The sequence below is a fragment of the Diceros bicornis genome, chromosome 25 (assembly GCF_020826845.1).
Source record: "Diceros bicornis minor isolate mBicDic1 chromosome 25, mDicBic1.mat.cur, whole genome shotgun sequence".
NCBI lineage: Eukaryota > Metazoa > Chordata > Mammalia > Perissodactyla > Rhinocerotidae > Diceros > Diceros bicornis.
Genome location: NC_080764.1, coordinates 29,708,088 through 29,733,477, shown reverse-complemented (window position 1 = coordinate 29,733,477; position 25,390 = coordinate 29,708,088).

Below are 25,390 nucleotides of genomic sequence, written 5' to 3'. Positions count from 1 at the left end.
AAAATTCTCATCTTTGCTTAAGCAAATTTTTAAGGTGATATTTGTATCAAGTACCTCTTGAGCTGCACCTCAAATCTAGTACTCCATCCATGGCTGCAACAGTCAACCTCGGACAGGTAAAACCTGTCAGCACCCTGCCTCAGCTGCACCCAGTTCTCTTGCTTTCTGCCCGCAGACTTCTCTGACGCCTGACATAGATGCCTATGGAAACCCGATTCGTTCCAATGCATACATAGATCTGGATGATTGACTTCCTATGGGGTAGACCTTGGTCAATGCAGAGTTGGAGACAGTGGGTAAATGCCTGCCCTTCTGCCTGTCCTGCTGATGCAGAGGTGCATTCTACGTGACCCCTCAGAGAGTCACAGTGGGCAAGCCTCAGTTGCCCACAGCTATGACCAGCTCTATGACGCAACCTTATTTCGGCAATCCCTCCTAACCCCTTTCACCCTTCTCAGTCTTCCACTCGTGGCCCCCTGATGACATCCTCAGGGAAACTCCCTTCAGAAAAGATGCATCTTAGACTCTGCTTTCTCATGGGAACTCAGGCAAAGATAGTATCGCTAAGGTCAAACAATAGCTGAGCAAAATTGCTGAGTCCCTGAGTTCACACACTACTGCAAGAATGGCTGGGCTTTGCTAGGGTGTACACTGAGCCTAAGATGAGTACTCTGTATCTTCTCGGGCTTTCTGTTTCTCTGAAGTGACAGAGAAGCTGATATGCTACTTGGTCCAGTAGTCAGGACTGATGTCTCACTTCTATTGGGGTCTAAAACAGATTCACCTCTGGGCAGAAATGTGAGGTCAAGACCATTCCTATGTAACACCCCACCTCTATTCTAGTAGAACTAGCTCTGAGACTTTCCTGGTTAACCACTTTACCCACAATGTCACGTAGCTGAAACACTTCCCCTCAAACTTAAGGTCTCCAAATATGTCTCTTACAACATCGTTTTTCACCACTTCCAGTAAAACAAGAATGTTTTGCCCCATAAATTTTACTCAGTGTGACTTTTATGTCAGCTGTACAATATCACCAAACACTCAGAAATATAAAATGATGGCACCAAGTGACACATTCTTGGCAAAATTCTCCTTTACCTTCTTTCACTTTCCTGCTGGAGGTCTTTCCAAGACCTGTTCTCCTCCCTCTCTGCCCTGAGTCAGGGAGTGTTGTCTCTGCCCTGTTCGCAGGTTCACTTGTTGCTACAGGTGGTGTGCTTTTCCCTGGTGAACCCTTAGGGGTGGGTGAGGAGAATCAATCTGCAAAAGGGTAGAGCCACCCATATTCTGCATATTTAGATCTGGCCTTGAAGAGATGGTTACAGATGGGGCTTCTTTCACTCTAATCTCTATTATCACCCAAAATATCTTCTGTTCTCTAGTGAGGCCAGCTTTGCTTCCTCCTTTTAATCAGCCATATGTCTTTGCTGGGTTTTGTTTTGTTCTCACCACAGGCAGCTTTCCCCCCCTCCTTCCAAAAGACTGAAGAATTTTCCCCCTGACAGTTTTGTTTATCTTACTTTATCTCCCAGTATGACCTCCCTTGTTCAATACATATTCCTTTTCTGTACGGCAGCACACAAAAGCACAGAAAGACAGGGAACTTTGGAGTCAAACTGGCTTGGGTTCTAATCGGAGCTCTTTCACCTACTATCCGTGCGACTCTGAGCAGGTGTTTCTACTTCTGACCCTGAGTGTCCCTCTTGTAAAATAAAGATAGCAATGTATATCACAGAACCACAGAATTTTTGCAAAGAATATATAATATACAGGGTATATGCTCAGAAAGTGACTGTTTCTTTATCTTTCTCTGTTAGTAGCTATAATTTACATGAACATATAGTCAGTTATGCCTCACTTTACTAGTCCATTATGGCTCAATCTACTTTTCCCAGCCAACTCTGGTTCCTTTCTTCTAGGTTTCAAACTCACTCTAAGACTGCCCGTTGTTCAGTTTTCGATGAATGCCCTTGGCCTCTTACAAAACGTCTTGGATATTATTATGAGTTGTTCATTGCTAACTAATGACAAACATTTATTACCTCATACAGTTTCTGAGGGTCAGGAAGCCAGGAGCATCTTAGCCAGGCGGTTGTGGCCCAGGGTCTCTCATAGGGTACACTCAAACAGTTGGCTAAAGCTACAAGGCAGCCCAAGGTTCTATGGGGGCCGGAGAACACAAAACGTGGTCTCTACCATAGAACCCATCCCACCAATCAAGCAAACTGTGTGACTCCACGTTGTGGTCATCCTAACGCTTACTGATTTACTCATTGTGAATTTACAATCTGGCTCTGCCTACCTAGACAAGAAATTCGTAGGTTGGGGTCAAGTTGTTCTTCTAATTTGGGGACTTACTGGTTTGAAGTTCACAAAACCTAATAGTACTTTTGCCTGGTGAAAGTTTACCCTGTCTCCACATGATAATGACGTGCAGGCAAGCCAGGATGTTCTTCATGGAGCCACTTTGCATGCACTCCAGCTGCCAAAAATGTGCCTAGTGTGTCCAGAGTTTTGCACCGTCTAGTTGAGCAGAGATGGTCTGGGCTTGCAACATATTCAAAGTCGATTTTAACAGTTCCCTCAGTGCCTATGGGAAATCCTCAATAACTATGAAGCTGTCTGTCCTGCTTGCTCTTCTAAATCCACTCTTCAGTGTTCTGTGATCTAGAAGACTGACCTACATGGACTTCCTCAGCAGGGTCCCTTGACCTCAGGCTTTTCAGCTGGGGTCTGGCCAGTTGGAAGCACTGGGAGCAGGCTGAAAGAGCAGGAAGAGAGTGAGGTTGGGGGATTTATCTCCCAGCTCCTTCCTGTCCAGATCACAGCATTAGCTACATCTCGACACCAATCACAGCCCACGTCTGGAGGTCCTCTCTGCACAGCTATTTACTCTAGGTTCCTGAAGCCACGCCTTCCCCTGCCTATGCAGACTTACAAGTGGTAACTGCTCTCCCGTATTTACTAAATCCATATGCTTCATTATTCCGTTCCCCCCCCCAAAACCCTGCCCATGACTTTGTAAATAGTCCTTTGTTAAACTCTTCTCCATACCCAGTTTGAACACATCGCTTGTTTCCTGCCAGGACCCTAGCTGATAGCTACTGTGAAGTGGCTGGTTTTAAACAGCTCAGTCTCCCAGGCTGTCTGCAGGTGTACATTAACTGTAAAGTATAGTCACAAGTGATTAAAAATAATTGACTCTCGAATTACCTAGTTGTTATTTGAAAGAAACTTAGGGACTGGCAGCAGTTTTTCATTTCTAGAAAATCTATGGGAATAATCATTCATTGCCAAAATCTTCAAAGGCTGAAAATTAATTAATTGGGGATCATTAATATTAAACCCAGCAAAACACTTCATGATTTAAGATAATAGATAATTTGTATTAAGTGCCATGTGACAAGCATTGCATCAAATGATTTACATTTTTTAAATTCTCTTAGTCCTCACAATTATTCTATGAGGTATATTATTTTTGCCACTTGACAGGTGTGGAAACTGAGGCTTAGGGAAGAGAAGAACTTTGTCCAATGTCACTTAGGCAGCCATTTATGGAGCTGGTATCCAAGCCCAGGCCGTCAGAATCCAGAGGCTGCAAGCTACTCAATTTCCTCCTTAGTTAACAAGGAAATAACTGAGGCAAAATGACAAAGGTCTGTCTTTGTTTAAATGGAAAATATTTGCTAATTTCTGTATGGTATAAATAGGCTGTTTATAATTATAGATTATACTACTGCTTGTAAGACTTTTATTTGTTCCTAGCTTGTTAGTTGATTTTGTGTAATAAAAGGAACCACAGCTATTGTGAATTTCAAGTGTGGCCCACAAATATAAATAATTCTGAATTCATCCAAATAGACACACACATATACATGTACACACACACGTACACACACAGGACTCTAACCGTAAGAACTCTAGTGCTTAGCAGTTCCTCAATTGGGAAGCAGTTAGTCTTGGGTCTTCTTATAAATCTCCTTATTAATAATGGTTGTGTTTACACAACCTGAAATACAGGATTTTTCCCTGAACGGGTGGTTGTTTTGGAATCGTGTAAACACAGCCAGTGTTAAGGAAGAGGATTTCTTTGTCTAGTGAAGCTCTGAGCGTTTAAACAGCTGCTTAGATTCACTCCAGAGGTGTTTGCATTTCATTGACAGATGGAGTAATTTCCAAATGGTTTTCAATCAATATATACTAGACAAGTGGTTGAGAATTATCTCTTAAGGGAAAAAAAAAAAAAAAACAGAAAAAATGCAATTTAACCGTGGTGTCTTATTTATTTATTTTTTTGGCATCTGTTATTAAAGAACTACCACAAAAACCGCATGTTGGGATGTGAAATTCCATGCAATGGGCCATATTTAAAGCTGTTTATTTTCATGTCTTTTGGTAGTTTTTTTTGTATATACTTGTAGTTTGTTTTTTTTTTTTCTTAAAGAGGAAGCACTAAATGTGTTTAAGGCATGGTTTTTGCTCAAACTTATGTTCCTGTTATTCTTTACTTTGGCTTCTCCAGGAGATGTCAAATTATATTTCTGAGTTATATATAATTCAAATATTAACAAAATTTCTAGAGATTTTTAAATAAAACCCATAAGACATCATTATTGCTATTTCATATAGCCGATGTTCACTTAGATTTACCCACACACATAAACCAATGTTACTGCAATAAATAAAAAATTAAAAAAAAAAAAAAAAAAAGATTGTGGTGGGGACCAGCCCCGTGGCTTAGCACTTAACTGCGCACGTTCCGCTACTGGCAGCCTGGGTTCGATCCCGGGCACTCACCGGCGCACCGCTTCTCCGGCCGTGCTGTGGTGGCCTCCAACATAAAGTGGAGGAAGAGGGGCATGGATGTTAGCTCAGGGCCAGTCTTCCTCAGCAAAAAGAGGAGTATTGGCATGGATGTTAGCTCAGGGCTGATCTTCCTCAAAAACAAATAGTGATTTTACTATAGTATATGTATAATTATGATGTAATTATATGTAAATTTTACTTCAATAAATCTGACTTTAAAAAATGATATTGTGATAAATATCAAAGAATATTGGGGGGAGAAAAGCAATTCATTCTCTGTAGGAAAAATTCAAATAATACCAAAGTATACATAATAAAAAATGAAAATCCCCCCCCCAAAAAAAAAAAAGATTTACCCACATATTAACTATAATCTTCCTACATTCATCTCAGACTACTTTCCTTTTGCCCAAAATATACTCTTTAGAATTAATTGCCTTAGTGAGAGGCTGCTGGGGACAAACTCTCTTTTTTTCTTTTTCTGTTTGTGCCTGAAAATGTTTTTATTTGACATTCAGTCATGAAGTGTATTGGATGAATATAAAATAGCAGTTTGACAATTCCTTTCTCAGCACATTTTTGATATTATATCACTGTCTCTGGCTTCCATTGTCGCTGTTAATAAGTCAGCTGTCAGCCTCACTGCTGTGAGCCATACGGGACTCTGTTCTGTGCTACCAGGATCCCTATTTGGGACTGAAGGGATTTCACCCTCAGATGCTGAGAGGGGTGCTACCAGCTGACAGCCTGTCACTACCAACCTTACTGGAAATTGCTCTCAGCTGAAGAAACCCACCTTAAGTTCAAGTTTATTTCTGGAGGCTACCTGTATCTGAATACTGCTCTGGCCCATAAACCAGGAAAGGCTGCCACCTTTGAGTGAGGACCAGAGTAGGAAATGCTTTGCTGTAGGTGGTCTTGCCATTTGGGTCATTTGATTTAACAGGCCCTAAGTTATTAGACATATCAAATGTAGGAAAATGTGCAGTACGGAGTTTAAGGCAAGCCACAATAGGAGAATCACCTTCAGAGTTTTGAAACAAGGCTGTGCCATCTGCAGCAGAAAATTAATATACCTTTCCAAAAAACTGCTTAAGTGTGCTACTTTACCCTGGTAAAGACTAAACACCTGGCCATGAAGCACAAAGTGATTCTGAGTACAAGAGCCCCAACAGGATCTGCATTCTGTCAGACACACTGAATTGAGCAGACCCAGAAGATATCAATCATAGCTAGAAATGAAATATCTGGGATCAAAGCCAGGGCATGGCCAGAGGAACAAATGTGAGTCATAAGGAGGTGGGTCTGTGTCACCCATCATGATCCCATTAGTGTTTCTTCTAACGGCAAACGGACGGAGGAGGAGGAGAGTCAATCTTGGTTCATGGATGAGCTACCCCATGACTTTGAATATGGGTCAGTATGTGGGTCTAAGCCAAAAAATGGCCTTTGCCACACTGCATCCCCTTTCAGTGATGGTCTCGAAGGTAAAGTGTGTGAGGTGAAATTCCCCCAGTGGGCAGATCTTTAGGAAACATACCTGATCCTCTTTATGTGAAAAAGGAAGTGCCCTAATACAAACTATGCATGGACTCAACAAATAGTTTATCTGGTAAGTCAGAGGCCTGAAAGAAGAAATATTAGAAGATCAGGGAAAAGAAGATCTGGAGAAGAAGCATATGGATAGATCTTTGGTTTTGAAGAGAGAAGATCTTTGCATTTGCTTTACATTGTTGCTACCACCGTAGAGTATTCTCTAAGGAAGAGGCACTAAATAACCAAGTAGAGAGAATGACTTGGCCAACTGACATCAGTCAGCCTCTGTCATCCACTATCCCAGTGCTGGCCCAATGGGCTTGTAAACGTAGAATCGTGGTGGCAGGGAAAGAGGCTATTCATGGGCCCACAATCATGGGTTTCTACTCACCAAGGCTACACTAAATGTGCAACCTGCCAGCAACATTGACTAATGCTGATCCCCTATACAGGAACATCCCTCAAGGACACCAATGGTCTACTTAGTGGTATAAGTTGCCTCCATTGGACCCCTTCTCTCCTGGAAGGAACAAAGATTCATTTTGACTTGACAACACATATTCCAGGTGTGAGTTTGACTTCTTATCCACTGAGTTTCAACTAGCACCATTATTTGAGGGCTTACAGAGTTCAAGCCATCCAAATGAGATTCCCACAAAGCATTGCATCAGATCAATGAACCCACCCTATAAAAATGCTATGGTATGATGGGCAAGTACTATGGGATCCACTGGATTTATAACACATCACCCACAGGCTACAGGCCTGAGAGAATGATATAAATGTTCAGTGGTCCAGGGGATTGGAGGAGGCCTAGTGTCTGAGAAAAGAAGATTCAGGAGGTCCACATCTTGTTACCACAGGGCATGAGCAAGGCTGTGGATGCCAGTAGAAAATTCTGGTACATTTCCAAAGGCCTGGCTAGTGCAGTTCAGACAGATATAGCTAGAACAAGGTTTATACCAAAAGACCAAGCAGAGGTAGTAGGGACCCGAGAAGAATGTGTGGACCAACCACACCTCTCCCAATGCCATGATGTTTGTAACTTCCTGGGATGGAGGGAAGCAGTGGAGAGAGCCAGTCCCAGAACAGCCCTAGTATGCTGTTTGACCTTTGATTTAATGAGTCTAAATCCCGAGTGGAATGAACAAGTTTTAATTACTTGCTACTATTTAAACCAGAAGAGACCACATTACTTCTCAGTGGCAAGAGTAGGAGGTTTTTAACATCAGCAGAAATGGAGGCACCAGAGCTAAGTCAAGCTCAGTAATAAAAAAGGTAAAGTTACATTTCTACACAGCGAAACTGTGACTGTTTCAAAACACTACACATGTAATCTCACTACATGCAGGTGCCCTGACAAGCAGCTTTCAGAACATCCTGGGACCCAACTCAAAATTAGCCATCACGGTCCATTCTCAACCGTGAGGGAGTGCAAATTGAATCAAAGAGGAGGAGATAAATTCGAGTCATTTAAAAAATATGAATCAGTTTTCTTCTGCTACCATCCAAATACCATTTAATGATTCGTTTATAGGCACAGACACCTTTACAAAACGCTCTTAAAATTCTCCAAAACTCACTGTCATACATTACTGGTGGGAATGTAAAATTGTTCAGCTGCTATGGGAGAGAGTTTAGCAATTCCCCAATAAGTTAAACATAGAATTACCATATGACCCAGCAATTCCACTCCTGGGTATACCCAAAAGAATTAAAAACAGGTATTCCAGCAAAAATTTGTACACAAATATCATATCAGGACCACTCACAATAGCCTAAAGCTGGAAACAAGCCAAATGTCCATCAACAGAAGAATGGGTAGATAAAATGTGGTATACCCATACAGTGGAATATTATTCACCCATAAAAAAGAACTGAGTACTGATAGATGCTACCACTCAGATGAAGCTTGAAAACATGCTAAGTGAAAGAAGCTAGACACAAAAAGCCGTGTATTGTATGATTCCACTTATTGGAAATACCCAGAATAGGCAAATCCGTGGAGACAGAAAGCAGATTTGTGGTTTCCAGGAGCTGTGGAGAGGGGGAAATGGGGAGAGACTCCTAATGGGTATAGGGTTTCTTTTAGGGGGATGAGAATGTTCTGGAATTAGAGAGTGGTGATGGTCATACAACATCATGGATATACTTATGCCACTAATTTCATACACTAAAATGATTAAAATGGTAAATTTTATGTTATGTGTATTTTATCACAAGAAAAAAAAATTCTCCAAAACTCAATTAATAGATACTCTCCTTGTTCTCCCAAACCATTTTAGAGCTCAAGGAAAGTTTCCTGCAGTACTAACTGAAATAGGTCACCGGTTTTTCCTTGTGGGAGGCAACCCAAGACTCTGATTGCACTGAGTAGAGTTGGTCAGCTGTTTTACAAGGAAAACACCTGGCACCAAATCCCGGGCTGTTTAAAGAACTGCTAGCTAAGCCTCTTCCCCAGGGTAAATTCAGGGAGAAGCACTGTCCGTCTGAGCTTGCCAGGTCCGTGTGGGCCACACCCCGCAGTTAATAAGTTGTTCCGAACTCTACATGCCCCATCTTAATAGCTAGCTCTCCTCCCAATTTGTAGGTTCCCATAATCATGTGGCTACTCAAATGAGAACAGAGAAAACCACTGACAATTTGGAGACGAGACAGAGTCCAGAAAAGGAAGAAAAGTCATGAAAATATAAATTTAGCTTGAGGTGCTCCATGAACGCAAGACAGAGACCTAGAATTAGGGCTTGTTCTAAATTTCGAAATTGACAAAATAGTGGCTTCTCTGAAAGCAGAGTCATTTGGGTAAGGAAATCTCTCAAGTCGGCATCTGTGCAAGGGAATTGATCAAAGAATGCAAAACTGTTGAGACTCTTTAGGCCATCTGGTGAACTGATCAGAATAGTTTGCCATAAAATAAACCTGAGAAAATTGACTTGCAAGCAGCAAAGGAAACTATAGCTTCCTCTTCCCCAAAATGATAGTTTAGAGCACTAGCTTTTAAGTTAGAACCGGCAGTCAGCTGTCAGCAGGAAAGAATATAAGTATGGAGAGGTAAGCAGGAGACAGATAATGTAAAACTTTGAAGTCTGGGATTTCTTCTAAGCTCAGTTAAAAGATATTGCAGTTTTAAGCAGGAAAACTGACATCATATAGTTTACGTTAATAAAAGGTCACTCTCTCTGGTTGCGGTGTGGAGAAAGGACAGCTTGCAGGAACTTGAGAGCAGAAGCAAGAACAGTTGCCAGAACAAAAGCTAGATGATGGTGGCTTGGCCCAAGTGATGACAATGGCACATTCGAACGTATATAGGAGCAGAGTCTATAGGGCAGGCTGATAGAATAGAATATGTGGAAGGAGAGCATAAAGAGAGGAGTCAAGAATGACTTGGAGATCAAGAGGAAGACTCTAGCACTCAGACTTGTTGCAATAGGCAAAGCCAGCATCTGCCCTAGAAAATCTAGTATGCGTTGCCCCTTCACTCCTACAAGGTTGTGCTATCCAGCCCAACAGAGTCAATGCTATGTATTTTTTTCTAAATCTTTGCCAATATAAGAAATGAAAATGATATCTCATATTTTTTAAATTAATAGTGAAGTAAAACACTTTGTGTATTTCTTGACCATTTGTGTTTCTTATATTTGTTAATTCTTCCTTCCATCCATCTTTTCTTACTGGTTGGTGAGTCCTGACCACTAGTCCCTCAGAAGTCCTTTGTCTCCCGTAGCTTTCCAGGCACTGTTCTCCTCTTACCTCCCTGACGATTCCTGCTCAGTCTCCTTTGCTGCCTCCATTTCCTCAATACTCTGCCCCAGCTCCACTCCCACCTTGCCAAGCTTCTGTTCTCAGCCCTCTTCCCTTCTTTCAATATGTGTCCCTAGATGATCTCTCTTCTATTCACAAAATTCAGCTATTTTCTCTACATGAATCCTCCTAAAATCTCTATATCCAACCATGGATATATCCAACCAATCTCTATATCCAGCTCTTTCCAGATTTTCAAACCCATGGCTCCAACTGTCTACTCTGCACGTTCATCTCTTTGTCCTGCAGACACCTTCACTAAAACATATCTAAAACAGAATCCCAGCCACTCATTTCCTCCAGCCAACTTCCTCCCCTTATTTCCTATTTCTACTCATAGTACCAAACTTAGCTGGATTTCTCAGACTATAACTTCCATCATTTATTTATTCATTTTTTTCAACAAATAGTTATAGAGCATCTGCTATGTGTCAGGCACTGGGCTGGGCCCTAAAGTTTTTACTCCTTAACCTCCTTCCCTGTATTAATTCTATTATTGAACTTGGTGAGTTTTTCCTTTGTGGTAACCTTTCAAATTGATGATCTCCTTTTCATTCCTGTTGCCACCATCTTAATTTCTAGTCTCCCAAGCAGGTCTTTTCCATCTCATCCATAGCCTCATCACAGTTCTTACTCCTCACATCTGAGCAAGGTGAATCACCCTAGAACATAGGCGTGATCATCTCACTTTCTCCCATAAAACCCATCTTTGACAGCACATTTACAAATAAAGAGAAATCCAACTCTTCAGCTAACATCGATGGCCCTCAAACCATGTCTCTCATTAATCACTGCCCTCCTTCCAACTCTCCATGAACACACTTGCATATTTGTCTTTCCTTCTTCATTTTGTATCTTATTGTTTTATTTCATATATCTTTTTCATTATGATATGACTTATATCCATTAAAATGAAGAGAGTTTAAGTGTAGAGTTGGATGAGTTTGACAAATGTATACCCTCATGAAACCCATACCCAAATCAAGATATAGAATATTTCCAACACCAAAATTTCCCTTGTACTCCATTCCAATCAACCCCAACCTCAGTTACAGGCAAATGCTCTTCTGATTTCTATCAACATAGGTTAGTTTTGTCTTCTCCTGATTTCTGTATAAATAGAAACTTATATAATCTGCTCTTTCTCTCTGGTTTCTTTAGCTAAACATAATATCTATTAGAATTTGTCCAATTTTTTATGTGTCCATGGTTTGTTCCTTTTTTATTGCTGAGTAGTAGTCCATTATGTGAATGTACCACAATTTGTTTATTCAGTTTCCCATTGATAAACATTTGGACTGTTTCCAGTTTAAGGCTATTAGGAATAAATTTGCTATGAATATTCACATACAAGTCTCTTTGTGGACATGTTTTCATTTATTTTGGATAAATACTTAGGAATAGACTTTTTGGGCTCTATGGTTTATATATATTTAACTTTATAAGAGATTGCTATACAGTTTTCCAAAACGGTTTTGCCATTTTACACTCCTACCATCAAAGTATGCGAGTTCTACTTGCTCCACATTCTCACCAATATTTGCTATTGTAAGTCTTTTGTAATTTTAGCCATTCTAATTGGTGTGAAGTGGTAACTCAGTGTGATTTAATGTGCATTTCTCTGATGACTAATGGTATTTACCACATTTTACATGCTTATTGTCCATTTGTGTATCTTACTTTGTGAAATGACACTTCAAGTCTTTTTCCAATTTTTATTGGGTTTCGGTCTTTTTATTATTGATTTGTAGTAGCTCTTTATGTATTCTGGATACAAATCCTTTAGCAGATGTATGTATTGCAAATATTTTCTCTCAGTCTGCATCTTACCTTTTTCAGTTTTTAATCTGTTATGAGTAACAGAAGTTTTTCATTTAGACAAAGCTTATTATATTTTTTCTCTCAATGTTTGTGCTTTATGTAGTCTCTCTGAGAAATTTTTGCCTACCTAAGTAGGTAAAACTGCTGACGCTCTTTTATAGAAATTGACAGAATGATTCTAAAAGATATATGAAAGTGGAAAGGATTTAGAATATCCAAAAATGATCTCAAGAATGAAAAGCAAATTTGGAGGACATAAGCTACCTAATTTCAAGACTTTCTACCTGACAACAGTAGTCAAGACAGTGGTAAAGTATTTGTGTGAGACAGATTAATAGATCCATGGAAAAGAACAGAGTCCAGAAATAGACCCACACATATCAGATCAGTTGATTTTTGACAAGGAAGCCAAGACAATTTGATGGATCCAGGAAAGCCTATTCAACAAGCTGTTCTAGAATGACTAGATAAATATATAGAAAAAATAAATATTAACTTTTAACTTACACCACACACAAAAATTTATTTGTGATGGACCATACAGCTAAAGATGAAAACTAAAACAATAAAGCTAGAAAAAAATCTTATTACTTTCACATAAAATTTTCTCCTCCCTCACATTTCCTTTTGGTGGATTATCAATACTTCAAGGCTGAGCTCAAATATAACCTTTTTCATGAAGCCTTTTATAATAACCCCTACTAGAAATAAGTACTACTTTATATAATTCTTACAGCACTTTCCTTATACCATGTTAAACATCGTATTACAGTCAAACGTGTACCCGTGTGTACACGTACACATCACAATCATCCTTTTAAATGGTGTTTTTTGACAGGTCCTGTTCTTCACAGAATCCTCTAAACTATGCAGCAAAGTATTCATCCATAGTAAAATATAAATAAACAATTGATCCCAAAAATGTAATTCCATACAGAAATATTGAGGAAAAAAATAAGGGAAGAAAAAGGATTTGCTACTTGCTTATAGCTTAGGGAGAAGGGTGGTAGGATAGAGGTAGAGACAGATCAAATGCAAATGAATTTTAATAAATGTCTCAATACACATTTACACAATTGCTAATAACTCTTTAGCAAGAACCTATCTGCAACACTGGACAGGACTTTTGCATGAACAACTACAAAGCCTTTATCAAAAAATAATGGAAGTTTTACAAATTTTTCTTTTGATAGAAACTAAGAACATTCGTAAGTAACACTCTCTGGAGAAATCAATTGGCAGTGACTGTGATCTTCCCCTAAACGTTCATGATTTCCTATATACTTCTATTTACAACAAACATCTATGAGACGAGTACTGTGAATAATTGCATTATCATTGCCACTGTTGAATATTTTGCTCCAAAAGGTTGTGTATATATATATATATATATATGTATATATATATATATATATATATATATGACTTCCAGGTTCATTTAAAAATATATATATTGCTTTGGTACTTCTTCTTACATTGTCTCAAACACAATACAGTCAAGAATGCATTCAGCTTCATGTAGCACCCTAACTCAGGGGAGAGTATGGCTCGGTAAAAGCACAGTTCCAATGAGAAAGACGAAACAGAGAAAATAATGATAGGAGATTTAAAGTAACTGCTCAGATTTTTAATTTCAGTTGAACGATATAATGAATCCCATTAGAATCTCAACTTATTTGTGAGATTCAATTTATACTTGTCTCAATAGAGCCCTATTTATTCTCTGAAGTCATACCTTTGTTTCAAAGACTGAATCATTCCAGTTATATCAGTATCTTAGAACTGTCTTTCTTTTCACGTAAAAATATATTTGTACTTGTAGGTAGGATATTTTTAAATGGCTAAGTGAAAATAACCTAAGAATGGCTGCTGCTTTATTGCCATGGTACATTTATTTTAAAATACATACAATCTATGAAGTACTTAGGAGAATAAAGTGATTATTATCCTGTTATTATTGCTGCCATCACTGCTGTAAATAAGATTCTATAGAAACTCTGGAATAAAGGGCAAGCCCATCATTAATACTCTTGATGTGATTTCACAGCCCTCGGCCACCTGCCTGGTAACTCCGTCTTCCTCTCCCAGACTGGGTTTCTCCCTAATTTGCAGCCCATCCAGATGTTAGCAGGAAGAGGGAGCCTGAGGAACCACACCATTCAGGAGCCAGCCTGTGTAATCCAGAACAGCCCTATTTGTCCTCTTCCAGAGAAGTTTTAAATGTTCGACACTTTTGTCTCTTCCTCTCTTTCTCAGGACAAAATTCCCAGTTCCTTTAACTAGTGCTCGTCTGACAAGATTTCTAGAAATAATTCCTCTTGGATTTTCAATTATACACAATGTAAGTTAACTTTTAAAGCAAAATTTACCTTTCTTTTTATTTACTTCCCATGCTATACATTAACGTATATTCTTTCTACAAAAATTGGTTTAACTTACATAGCTATTATTTCAGGAACCAAACACATTGAGCATTCTCCCCCAAAAAAACCCTTCATTTATTCTTGATATTTTTGATACAAGGTTTTAATCTATGTTTTGTTTTATTTCCAGGAAATAGTGAAGAAAAATTTTATTGTATTTACATAAAGAAGAGAAAATTCAAAATATTAGGATTGAATACATTTCCAAGAGCATCATTTTATAAAGAAAGAACATCCACATATTGGATTACAATGTAATTCTTTTTTTACATATAAATATACTCTTGTATATTTATACATATTTATACATATTGTATACATATATACATATGTATATACTCTTGAAGTATCTGAGATACTTCCACAATTTATACTTTTATTACGAAAAGCAAATCCTGCTCTGTGCTACTGTTAATGAAAAAAATCATGTTTTTCTTCTGCAACCAAGTTAACTCCGACTTTTGAATAGAAGATCTCTGTAGATATCCTTCTGTGCCTTTAGGTATTTATTTGTTCAAAGCAACTTTTTTTTTTCTTTTGTGAGGAAGATCAGCCCTGAGCTAACATCCATGCCCACCTTTCTCTACTGTATATGGGACGCCGCCACAGCATGGCTTGGCAAGCAGTGCATCGGTGAGCGCCTGGGATCCGAACCTGCGAACCCCGGGCCGCCGAAGCAGAGCGCGCGCACATAACCGCTTGCGCCACCGGGCCGGCCAGCCCCCAAAGCAACTTTTAATGATTGAAATTGTGTACTCTGAATGTGTATGCATATTCCTTCAACAGAAGTAAATGTATCTTCTACATTGTTTAATGTCTGCTGTGTCATGTGACTAGTTTGGGGGCTGGGTGGGGGAGCAGGGATGGAGGTATACATGAAAATTGTATAAGTATTTCTTAATAACATGAATATAGAAAAAGGTTTAGAATTTTCATCTGTCAAAATTCATACGATTTTAAAGCACAAACCTGGATCTGATGCTAGTTTCAATGCTTATTTAAATATTTTATACATTTCATACCATGAGTTACAACAAAGTATGTTTTAAGAAAGTCATTCAGAGTATGAAGTCACATGACTGAAATAGCTAATGATTTCATTATAAGTCCCATTGTTCATAGATGTAATGTTCAATCATTATTTTCTCTTAATGACAAAGGGGGAAATCTCCTAGGATCTGAATCAATCAGGCCAAAACTGGGGACATGATGATTTACTCACTTGTCCCTAATTCAGCATTCAGTTCATTATTGCAGTTAAGCCATAATGAGAATCCTAGTCCACACTGAATACTTCCTAGGACCAGATACTAGATATGCACTCAATTATAAGACATTATTTTTTGGTCTATTTAATATATCTCTACCCCAATTTAATGTCACAGTTCCCAAGACCTCAGTGTGTCCTATTTCTGAACGCTGAAAATATCTTTAGCCTAATCTTGTATTTTTGCCTGAGTCAGATAATTTAATCCTAAGTATGACATACTTCCCTCAAGTTTTAAAGGAAAACATTTTCAAAAATAGGTGTAGCAAGAAAGGAGAAAAACAATCCCACATGTCTACAAGGAAGTCGAGGCTATGAATTTCCCAAATGATAAACCAGCTGCCTGCTTGGGCATGCCAGGACCTAAGTTTTATAACTCATCATATAATTAACCATGTTCAGTGACTCTCAGCACTATGTCAGACTATATGTCATGACAAGAATAGTTTAGAATTTATTGAAGTTTGCTTCTAGGAAACAGTGTACCTTATAAGTAAAAGAGAATGATTTTATACAATAATAATGAGAGCCAGAAATGGAAAGGGCACTCTGCTGGGTCACGAGTAACCAAAACATGGCCTTTTTTTCCAATGAGGTTACAGTCAGTGGAGGAGTGGGAAGGAATATAAATCATTATGATAGAAAGCATGGTCTACATGGCAAAAGCAATGTCTAAAGAATGATTAATTTTGACAGGAGTGGGGGTTGAGAAAAGCTTCCCAGAAGGGAGTAACATTGAATTTGGCCTCAGAGGCTCAATTAAGCAGGGACAAGGGAAAAAAATCCTGAAGACTGGGATTGGTGATTCAACAAAGATGCTGAGTTGGGAAAAAAGTAAAGCATATTTAGCGAGCAAAACTGTTTATTATGGGTAAAATACAGGTGACTCAGAGAGCATAAGGACAGACATTAGAGTAGAAAAGGGGTTAGATGAGATGGTGAAGGGCCTTAAGGAACAGACAGAGGAATGTAAACTGTATTCTAGAATTGATACTCCAAGCAGGGAAACACCATGATCAGTTTTGGGTTTGGAAAAGGCAATTCTAGTGACAATGTCTACAGAGTAATTAGAATAAAGATAGATCAGAAGCAAGTAAACCAGTGAGAAGTCAGTTGCAATTGTCTGAGAAAGAAGAAAAGAGATCAAGTGGGCTTGAACTGGGCAGGTGGCCATGGGAGCAGAAGAGAGTAGATGATTCAGGAGACTTTGTAAAAGCGTGACCAATAGATTTAGTAATAGACATCTTAGGAGTGAGGGCGAGGCAGAGTCAAAGATAATCCCAAGGGTGTTTGCCCCACTCAACTAAACTAGCTAATACATTTGGAAATACAGGGAAAACATAACTCAAATATTGTCACAAAGATCCAGCTTCTCTGCTCCACCTCATCGCTGGTTCTACAGGGTGATTCCCCCAAGAACCTCCAGGCTCTCCCTCTTATAAAAGCAAAATGGATGCACCAATTCCAGTCTTCAGGTCTTCCTACTACACCATCCAGAGGAAGACTTAGAGTCACCTCACTTAGCACACTTAGGAGAGAGAGGAGACCTTTCTTTCTGAGAAACCTCCTCTGACACTTCTTCGCAGTTTGGATTATGTGCCCATACCTGAACTGATCTTTGTAATCAAGGAGATTGGCTCTGCTGATGGTCTTATTCCAATTCCCAGTGACTCTCAGCGAGATGTGATTTATTCCTACCCAATCTTACTGTTCAGTCTAGGAGGAAGGTGGTTTCCCAAAGGAAATTTTTACCAAAAAAGGTTATATGGATGCTGACTGGCAAAACCAACAGCCTGTTGGGGGGTGGACCCAAGATCAAACACACTTACACCATTGTGACTTTGTAAGCCCTTCCTTCAACCTAAACTATTGATTCCCTATTTAGTTCCCATAGATCCTCCGGCCCTCTTTCAAAGCTTGAGTCACATTCCACTTCCTGCATTGCAGCTTCTAAGATCCCCTGCCCTATACTCCACCCACCCCCAGAATTCATCACTTCTATACTTGCACAAAATATTTTTACTTTTGCTTTCTGTCACAAATGATTACTTACATGTCTGCCTCCTCACGGGTATGTAAGCGCATTGAGAAACCACATTCCACTCATCTTTGTATTTTTCATAATATCCTGTATAGTGATGGTCAACAAATAACCTCTATTCCATTCATGATGTTACTGGATATTTCCCGTGACTAACGTGGTGCAAAAAGAGGCAACATTTAGCAGTGATTCTCAAAGTGTGGTTCATGTGTTACTGGTGAAATATGGAAAATAACTTAGAGCATGGAAACATTTTTAATCTTTTCTATTTTATATTTGTAAAATGGAATAATATCCAGAAATTAAAAAAAGAATGAACTAGTGAGACATGTAAATGACACAGATGAATCTCAAAAATATTATGTTGAAGACATAAGCCAAACATGAAGGAATACATACTGGATGATTTCATTTCTATGAAATTCACAATCAGGAAGAGTTAATCTATGTTGATAGGAATCAGAACAGTGGTTGCCTACAAAAGTATAATTTGACTAGAAGGGTGTGCAAGGTAACTTTCTAGAGTGATAGAAGTATTCTATATGTTTGGTTAGGGTATTGATTTTACCAGTGTATTTTCTTTTCAAAAGTCTCTGTATTGTGCCCTTAAGATTGATGTACTTCACTGTAAGTAAATTTTATCTCAATTAAGAAAAAAACATTCAGGGAAATTTGAATATCATCTTGATATTAGTTGATACCAAGGAATTATTCTTATTAATTTCATTAGAGTATGAGGATAGCATTATGTAAGTACATATTCATAATATTTAGAGATATTTACTGAAGTATGTACGGGTGAAATGATATGATATCTAGATTGCCTTAAAATAATTCAGCAAATATAAAAATGATTCAAAAACAAGATAATTAAAGCAAATATGTCAAAATGTTGATAAGTGCGAACCTGGATGAGGGGTATATGGGAATTCATTTTACTACTCTCTCTAATTGTGTGTATACTTAAATTTTCAGAATAAATTTTACAAGAACTACTTAGTAAAAAATAAATTACCACATGGATGATATCAAACCCCATACTCAATCCAACAGCAAATTCTGTTGCCTCCAACTTGAAAATACCTCCATAATACAGCAATTCTTACACCTCCACTGCTACCTCCCAGAAACAAGCTCCCTTCATCTCTGCACTGAACTGTTACAGTAGCCTCCTAACCATGCTCGCTATAGCCACAGTTTCCCCATGGTGTCTACATTCCACACTAAACTCAGAACCATCTTATTAATACACAAGCCAGATCATGTTATGCTACTGCTCAAAATCCTCTGATTTCCCATCTCTTACAAAGTAGAACTCAAATACCTTGGCTTTTGAGGCCCTAAATGAACTTGTTTCCTGCTTCCTCTTTGAACTCATCGCCTACATTCTCCCCTTTCACTCACTCCGCTCCAGCCACACTGGCCTCCCTGTATCTCTCCAAAAAATGGCAAGTGTAAGCCTGCCTCAAGGCCTTTGAACTTGTCCTTCCCTCTACATAGAAAACTCTTTCCCCAGGTAGCCTCACGTCTCACTTCCTCACTCTGCTCAAATGTCACATGATAAGAGGCATTCCTTGACCCCCATAAGAAATGGCACCATCCCACCCACGCGATGCACACTCTATTCCCCTTCACCTGCTTTATTTTTCTTCCTACCCTTCATCACTATCTGAGACATTATATACTTTTTTGTTTGTCCCCCCTGACTAGAATGCAGGTTTCTTGATACTCAATAAATATTCATTATTGAAAGAGGAGTCAAATGGGTCAGAGCACCACTCTTAATTTTGGATTTAGAAATTCAACTTAGACTGCTGAACAAAACGAATTCCATATTCCTTTCACCCTAATAGTGTTACCCACCCAGGGGCAGGAGGATAAGCCATGACTAATTGATTCACCTATTACATGGCAACAAGATTAGGATACAGAATAGACAAGATCTCAAATTAAAGAAGGGCAGGTCCCAGGGGACTCTCCACTGGGTCCAGCCATCCTTCAGGCATATGATTCACTCCTCCCCAGGCAAGGAGGAGTGAATCTGGGGGTGAGTGGTGGTGCACGGAAATACCCATGTTATCTTCGTAATACAGTCAAGAAGGCCAAGTTCCTATTGGTGGGCCAAAGGAGGTGGCAGAACATTTCCTACCACAATGAAAATGATGATGATGACTATGATAAAGAAGATAATGATGGCACTTTCTCCATCCCCAATTCCCTTCTAAGCCTATCAGAAACAAATTAGATTACAGGAAGATGGGCAGAGATCACTATTTTTTTTTTGCTTCTCCACCCACCAAGGTTTCCATCATTTGTATTCTGAGCCCAGGAATTCTGCCCACTCACTCACAGAAATACACACAAAGAGAATTGGGTGCACTGTATTGAAGGAGACGATGATCCTTTTTAAAAAGGATATGGCTATATGTTAGGTAGGACAATGATGGTTAGAATTTGTGGTAACAAGAGTGTATATTTGAGAATTTTCTAGAATCAAGCCCAATAAGCCTTATAACTTACTAACTGTATAACCTTACACAAGTTTCTTAACCTGTCTGTGATTCAGTGACCTATCTATAAAACAGATAAATAATGATACCTCCTTCATAGAGTTGTTCTGAGGAATAAACAATCTATATAAAATACTTAGAAAAGTGCCTGGCACATGTAAGCACTCAATTAATATTAGTTATCAATATTTAGTTTCCTACAATCAACATTATTTTTTGTGTGTGTGAGGAAGATAGGCCCTGAGCTAACATCTGCCCATCTTCCTCTTTTTTCTTGCTGGGGAAGACTGGCCTTGGGCTAACATCCATGCCCATCTTCCTCTACTTTATATGGGACGCCGGTGTGTCGGTGCGTGTCCAGGATCCGAACCAGCGAACTCCGGGCCGCCGCAGCAGAGCGTGCACATTTAACTGCCTGCACCACCAGGCCGGCCCCTACAATCAATATTAAAATCATGTTTTATGAGATTCCAGAAGTTGTGATTGTATACTTTTTCAATGCAAATAATGGAATATTTTTCCCTGGCGTAATAATAAATAGAAATTATGTTTTGTGATTATTAATACAGGGGCTGTGGTGTAACCAATGGGAAGTGGTAATGTTCTTATATTCCTCTTTAAAAAATGAAATACGTTTAACCCCTTCTCCTGATAATTCTTTGCTGAGTGTTCAGTGATGAAAGAATGAGACTGATGCTGTAACACAAGGTTTCGTTAAATATTTACTTTACGTTGTCTTTTAATGAAGACATTAGGTAAAACATTTGTGAGGGTGGCGATGTAAGACAGTAGGTGGAGTCAGATGCATAAGTTCCATCTGCAACTGAGCTATTTGGCAAAGATGACTTTATTTTGACAATTTGTGGGGAAAAAAAGAATAATGAGACATTAGGTGCTAGGATACCACTCATGAGCTCTAGAATTCTAGCATGGGATTCACCCCATTCCATTTTCTGTGAATTATTTGAATAGAGACTAAGGTGGCACACATATCTAATCTGCCAGTTAAAGAATGACAAGATAATGAAGAGCACTGATGGTCAGCTGGAGAATTAAAAAGAACAGGATGGCCTGGAATGTTGGACTAAAACAAACTAGCTATAATAAAAGATAAATGTAGAATTATATTTATAAAAATGTAGGATGATGTAAACAGCAAATTTCCATACAGAGATTAATCATTCATCCAGGCCCTTTACTAGGAAATACAGATAGAAAAAAATTAAAAAATATTTTATCCCAGTTTCTCACAGTATTCAGTCTTATTGAGGAGAGAGAACCACACACGAAAAAAGGGCAGTGATAGGCATGTTCATACAGAGAATAGTGAACTCATCTAATGGAGAGTCAAGGGGTAAAAACGCAGGTGTCCCAGTGAAATAAGCACCCGAGCTGAGAAGGGTTTTATTCCAGCCAGTGAACACAATATGAGAGAGACACACAGGTGAAAACTAGTAGGGTGTATGCAGCAAATTTTAAGCACTACAATACAGAGCAGGAAATGGTGAGAGGTGATACTAGAGAAGCAGAGTGAGCCACAGGGACACTAAGTCATATAAAGGAGCAGGACTTTACCACGTAGGCATGAAGAGCTAAAGCAGAGATTTAACCAGGAAGGGACATGCTCAGACCTGCATTTCATGTGGCTCACTCAGGAGGTCGTATGGAGGACGATTGTGATGAGGGAGGAGGAGGGAAAGAGGAAAGGGAGAAGACTAGAGGCCCAGACCCAATGAGAGAAGTCAAAGACTTTCATTACTCTGTTGTTACTGTGGCCACTCCAGGCTTTAAGAGCCAGAAAGAGGAACAGAAATCCATAGAGAAATAGGAAAAGATGGTCAGAGAGATACAGGGAAAACTACAAGAGTCATGAGTCATGGAAGCCATGGAAATAGAGAGGGAGGAAGAAGTGATTTATAGTATCAAATGCCACCCATAAGATAAGGACTTGAAAATGACCAAATTTCACAGTCAGACCAATTGTTAGACTTAATAGGAACAATTTCAGTAAAGTGGTTGAGATGGAAGACAAATTAAAGTGCATTTTAAAAAATAAATGAAAGATGAGTCAGTGTGGCATGCATTTTCTTTAAGAAGCTTGGTAATAAAAGAAGGAAAGAGGTAAGGGAGTAGCTACAAGAGAGATTCTGGGTCATTTGTAATGGAAGAGATCTCGAAACAGTAGGTGGTGGAGCCAGTAAAGGAGAAAAGAAGAAAAAAAGAGAGAAGACAAGATCACAGGGAGAAAGAAAAGAATGAATTACATGGGTGGAGAAGTTAGTTTTGATTAAAAAAAGGGTCATCTTATCCTGCAAGAAATGGAGAGAAAATGAGGGTAAATTGTGGCTAAGTCGATGGGTAAGGGCATATGGAAAGTTATAAAGGTGACCAATTTTTCTCAATGACATATTATGGTTGTGGGGGTAGTTATGTAAGTCCTGCATTTCTTTTCTTGTTTTAAACTCCTAACACAGGATTCAGGAGTCCTAACTAGATAATATAATGTGTGAAAAAGATCTTAGAAGCCAACAGGATGACAGAAATGTTAGGAAAGTAAACACGATCCTAATATACTTCCACAGAGATAGATGTCCGGGTTGCATTCCAATTATAATGTTCAATTTTGAAGGGCCACACTAAAGAAAGACATTGTGAAATCAGGTCGTGTTCAAAAGAAAGATATTAAATAACTATAACTCCATAAACCCACTTAACAAAAAACAGTTAAAAGAGGTTGATATTATTTACCCCAAGAAAGGAAAATTTAGAGATGAAGCTATCAGAGAGCACAGAGAGTATATTTGCTCTAAAGTGCTCCATCGAGCAGAATTGGAGTGTGACAAAAGGCAGGTTTTATTTTCAGGGAAGGAAACACTCATCAATAAAGCTGCGCCGCTCTCCATCACTGACAGAGTATAAGAGGTTACAAGACCAAAAGCAGGAAGGCTGTAGCAGGGACCCCTGCATTTGGAAAAAGTTGGACATCTTCCAACTCTAAGTTTCCATAATTCTTTTAAACATCATTTACCCATCCTGGAGAGGTTATGGGATGAGATATGGAGTGCATCAGTTTTGGTATCCAAAGCGGTGTTGAATGCATTGGAACAGAAAGCAGAGAAAAGTGGAATGTTTAAGGTTTACACTATAGGAGTTTGGCACTGAATTTTACATTTGGTTTAACCGCGTGAGCCACTAAAACAGTAATTTACTGTTTCAGAGCAATGAATTTCAACCTGTAGTAATGATGTTTGAAGAGGATGACTGGAAGCTTGCCAGGACCTAGAACTTTAGAAAATGTAAAAAAAAAAAAAAAGGCTATTGATAAGATTTGCGCAGCATGCATGGAGGGTGGGGAAGTATGTGCAGGTGTGTAGAGATGGAGAGAGGGGGTGAAGAAATAAGCAAATATCTAATGGAGCATCCAAACAACCAAGTTTACTGCAGAGGAAAGGATGAGGAAATAAAGTTGACAGGACACAGGAGGATCCGGGGCAGCCAGAGCAAGTGGTCCTGAGTACAACTATCTATGTGAGAGCCGCTGAGTTGCCTGCAGATGTTTTCCATCAACCAGTGGAATGATTGATTGCAACCAACTGAAAACCATTAAGCCTAGCTTACGTGGAATAGAGGGAATTTATCATCGAGGTATAAGGGGGGTCCTAAGAAGTAGGGCTTCGGGAAGGAACTGGAACCAGGAACTGGAGTAGGTCAAGAATTTTCATTTCTGCAAGTCCCCAGGTGACGCCCATGCTGCTGGTCCAGGGGCCTCACTTTGAGATCCACTGCTTTAAAGTTGGTGAAACATCTTCGTAGGTATTATCTCATTTAATCCCTACCATAACTCTGTAGGGGAGGCCTTATTATCCCCAGTTCTCAGGAAAGGAAGCAAAGGGATAAACAGCTTTAACACTCAATCTCTTACAGCTTCTAACTGATAAAGCTGAGATAGGAATTTGGTTCTTACATTGGTAATTTCCATCTTTTCCCTCTACTCCTTAGCTGTTTGGTGTACGGTTGATGACCCATATCTATCATAACCCGACGACAATAAATAGTTAATGGCATGTCACTATTCCATTTGTTTAATAATGACACAGCCCTATACCCTGTACTAGCAGCCATAATTATGTTGAAACATTATTAAGCTTGCCCTCAATGAAAATAAGTTTCTGTGTGTGATTTCCCTTGACAAAACCAACCTCCTTATTCTATTCCTTCATAAGTTTCAGCAAACCATTATTGAAAAATGGTCAAGATACTCAGATAATTTTTCCAGACTGTATTTTCTAGCTTAAGATCAGGTCTGATTTTTAGTAATTTGGCATAAAACAATGCTGCACATTTGAACTGTATAACCAGATAGTTTAAAAATAGCAAAAATCATGGTTTTGAAAACTTGCAAATTGTTTTTAAAGGGATGGGGATCGCTAAGAAGAAGAACTGACAAAAAAGTCTTTAGACTTTAATTTCTAGAGTGTCAGGTTTCAGCTTCAATTTTTTTTTAATTTAAAAATAATTTAATGAATGCTATAACTGCATTATCAAGAAACTTTCATATAAACAAATACAATTTTTAAAGAACACATCGAATGTAAATAATCATGAGAAACAACTAAAACCACTAAGATCTGAGGAGTTTCTGACCTGTAAAAGTTGAGTTTATAAAGCCTGATTCTGCAAACTTTTATTCAACAAACATTTATTTGGTACCTATGTTGTCCAAGGCACCATACTAGCGTTGATTCAGTACACCACAGCAAGCAACCTTCTCCATAAGCTTCCCCATAGCAAGCAGGACCAAGGCATTCAAGGCCATGGATAAAAACAGAGTACGTCACCAGACTCTGCAGCCTTAAGCCTGTACCACCTATGGGACCTGAATTCACTACCGGAAGAGTATGGAAATTCTAAGCCCACAACTTGAGCACACACTGGTCTGAGACTGCGGTCTTCTCCAGGGCTCCATAAAGGCACTTATGACAGTGCTCCTACAGAAACTCTACACAACTTAGGGCACACAGAGGATGCTCATGTAGCATTATCCATGCCGACGTGTGTTCACAGACAAAACCTACTGTGCCCAAAGGAAGCCAACTGGAAGCAAATCAGAAGAAACAAACAGGAGAAATCACACCCAAGGAACTTCAGAATAGAACAAACTATGCAATTTTTAAAATGAGTG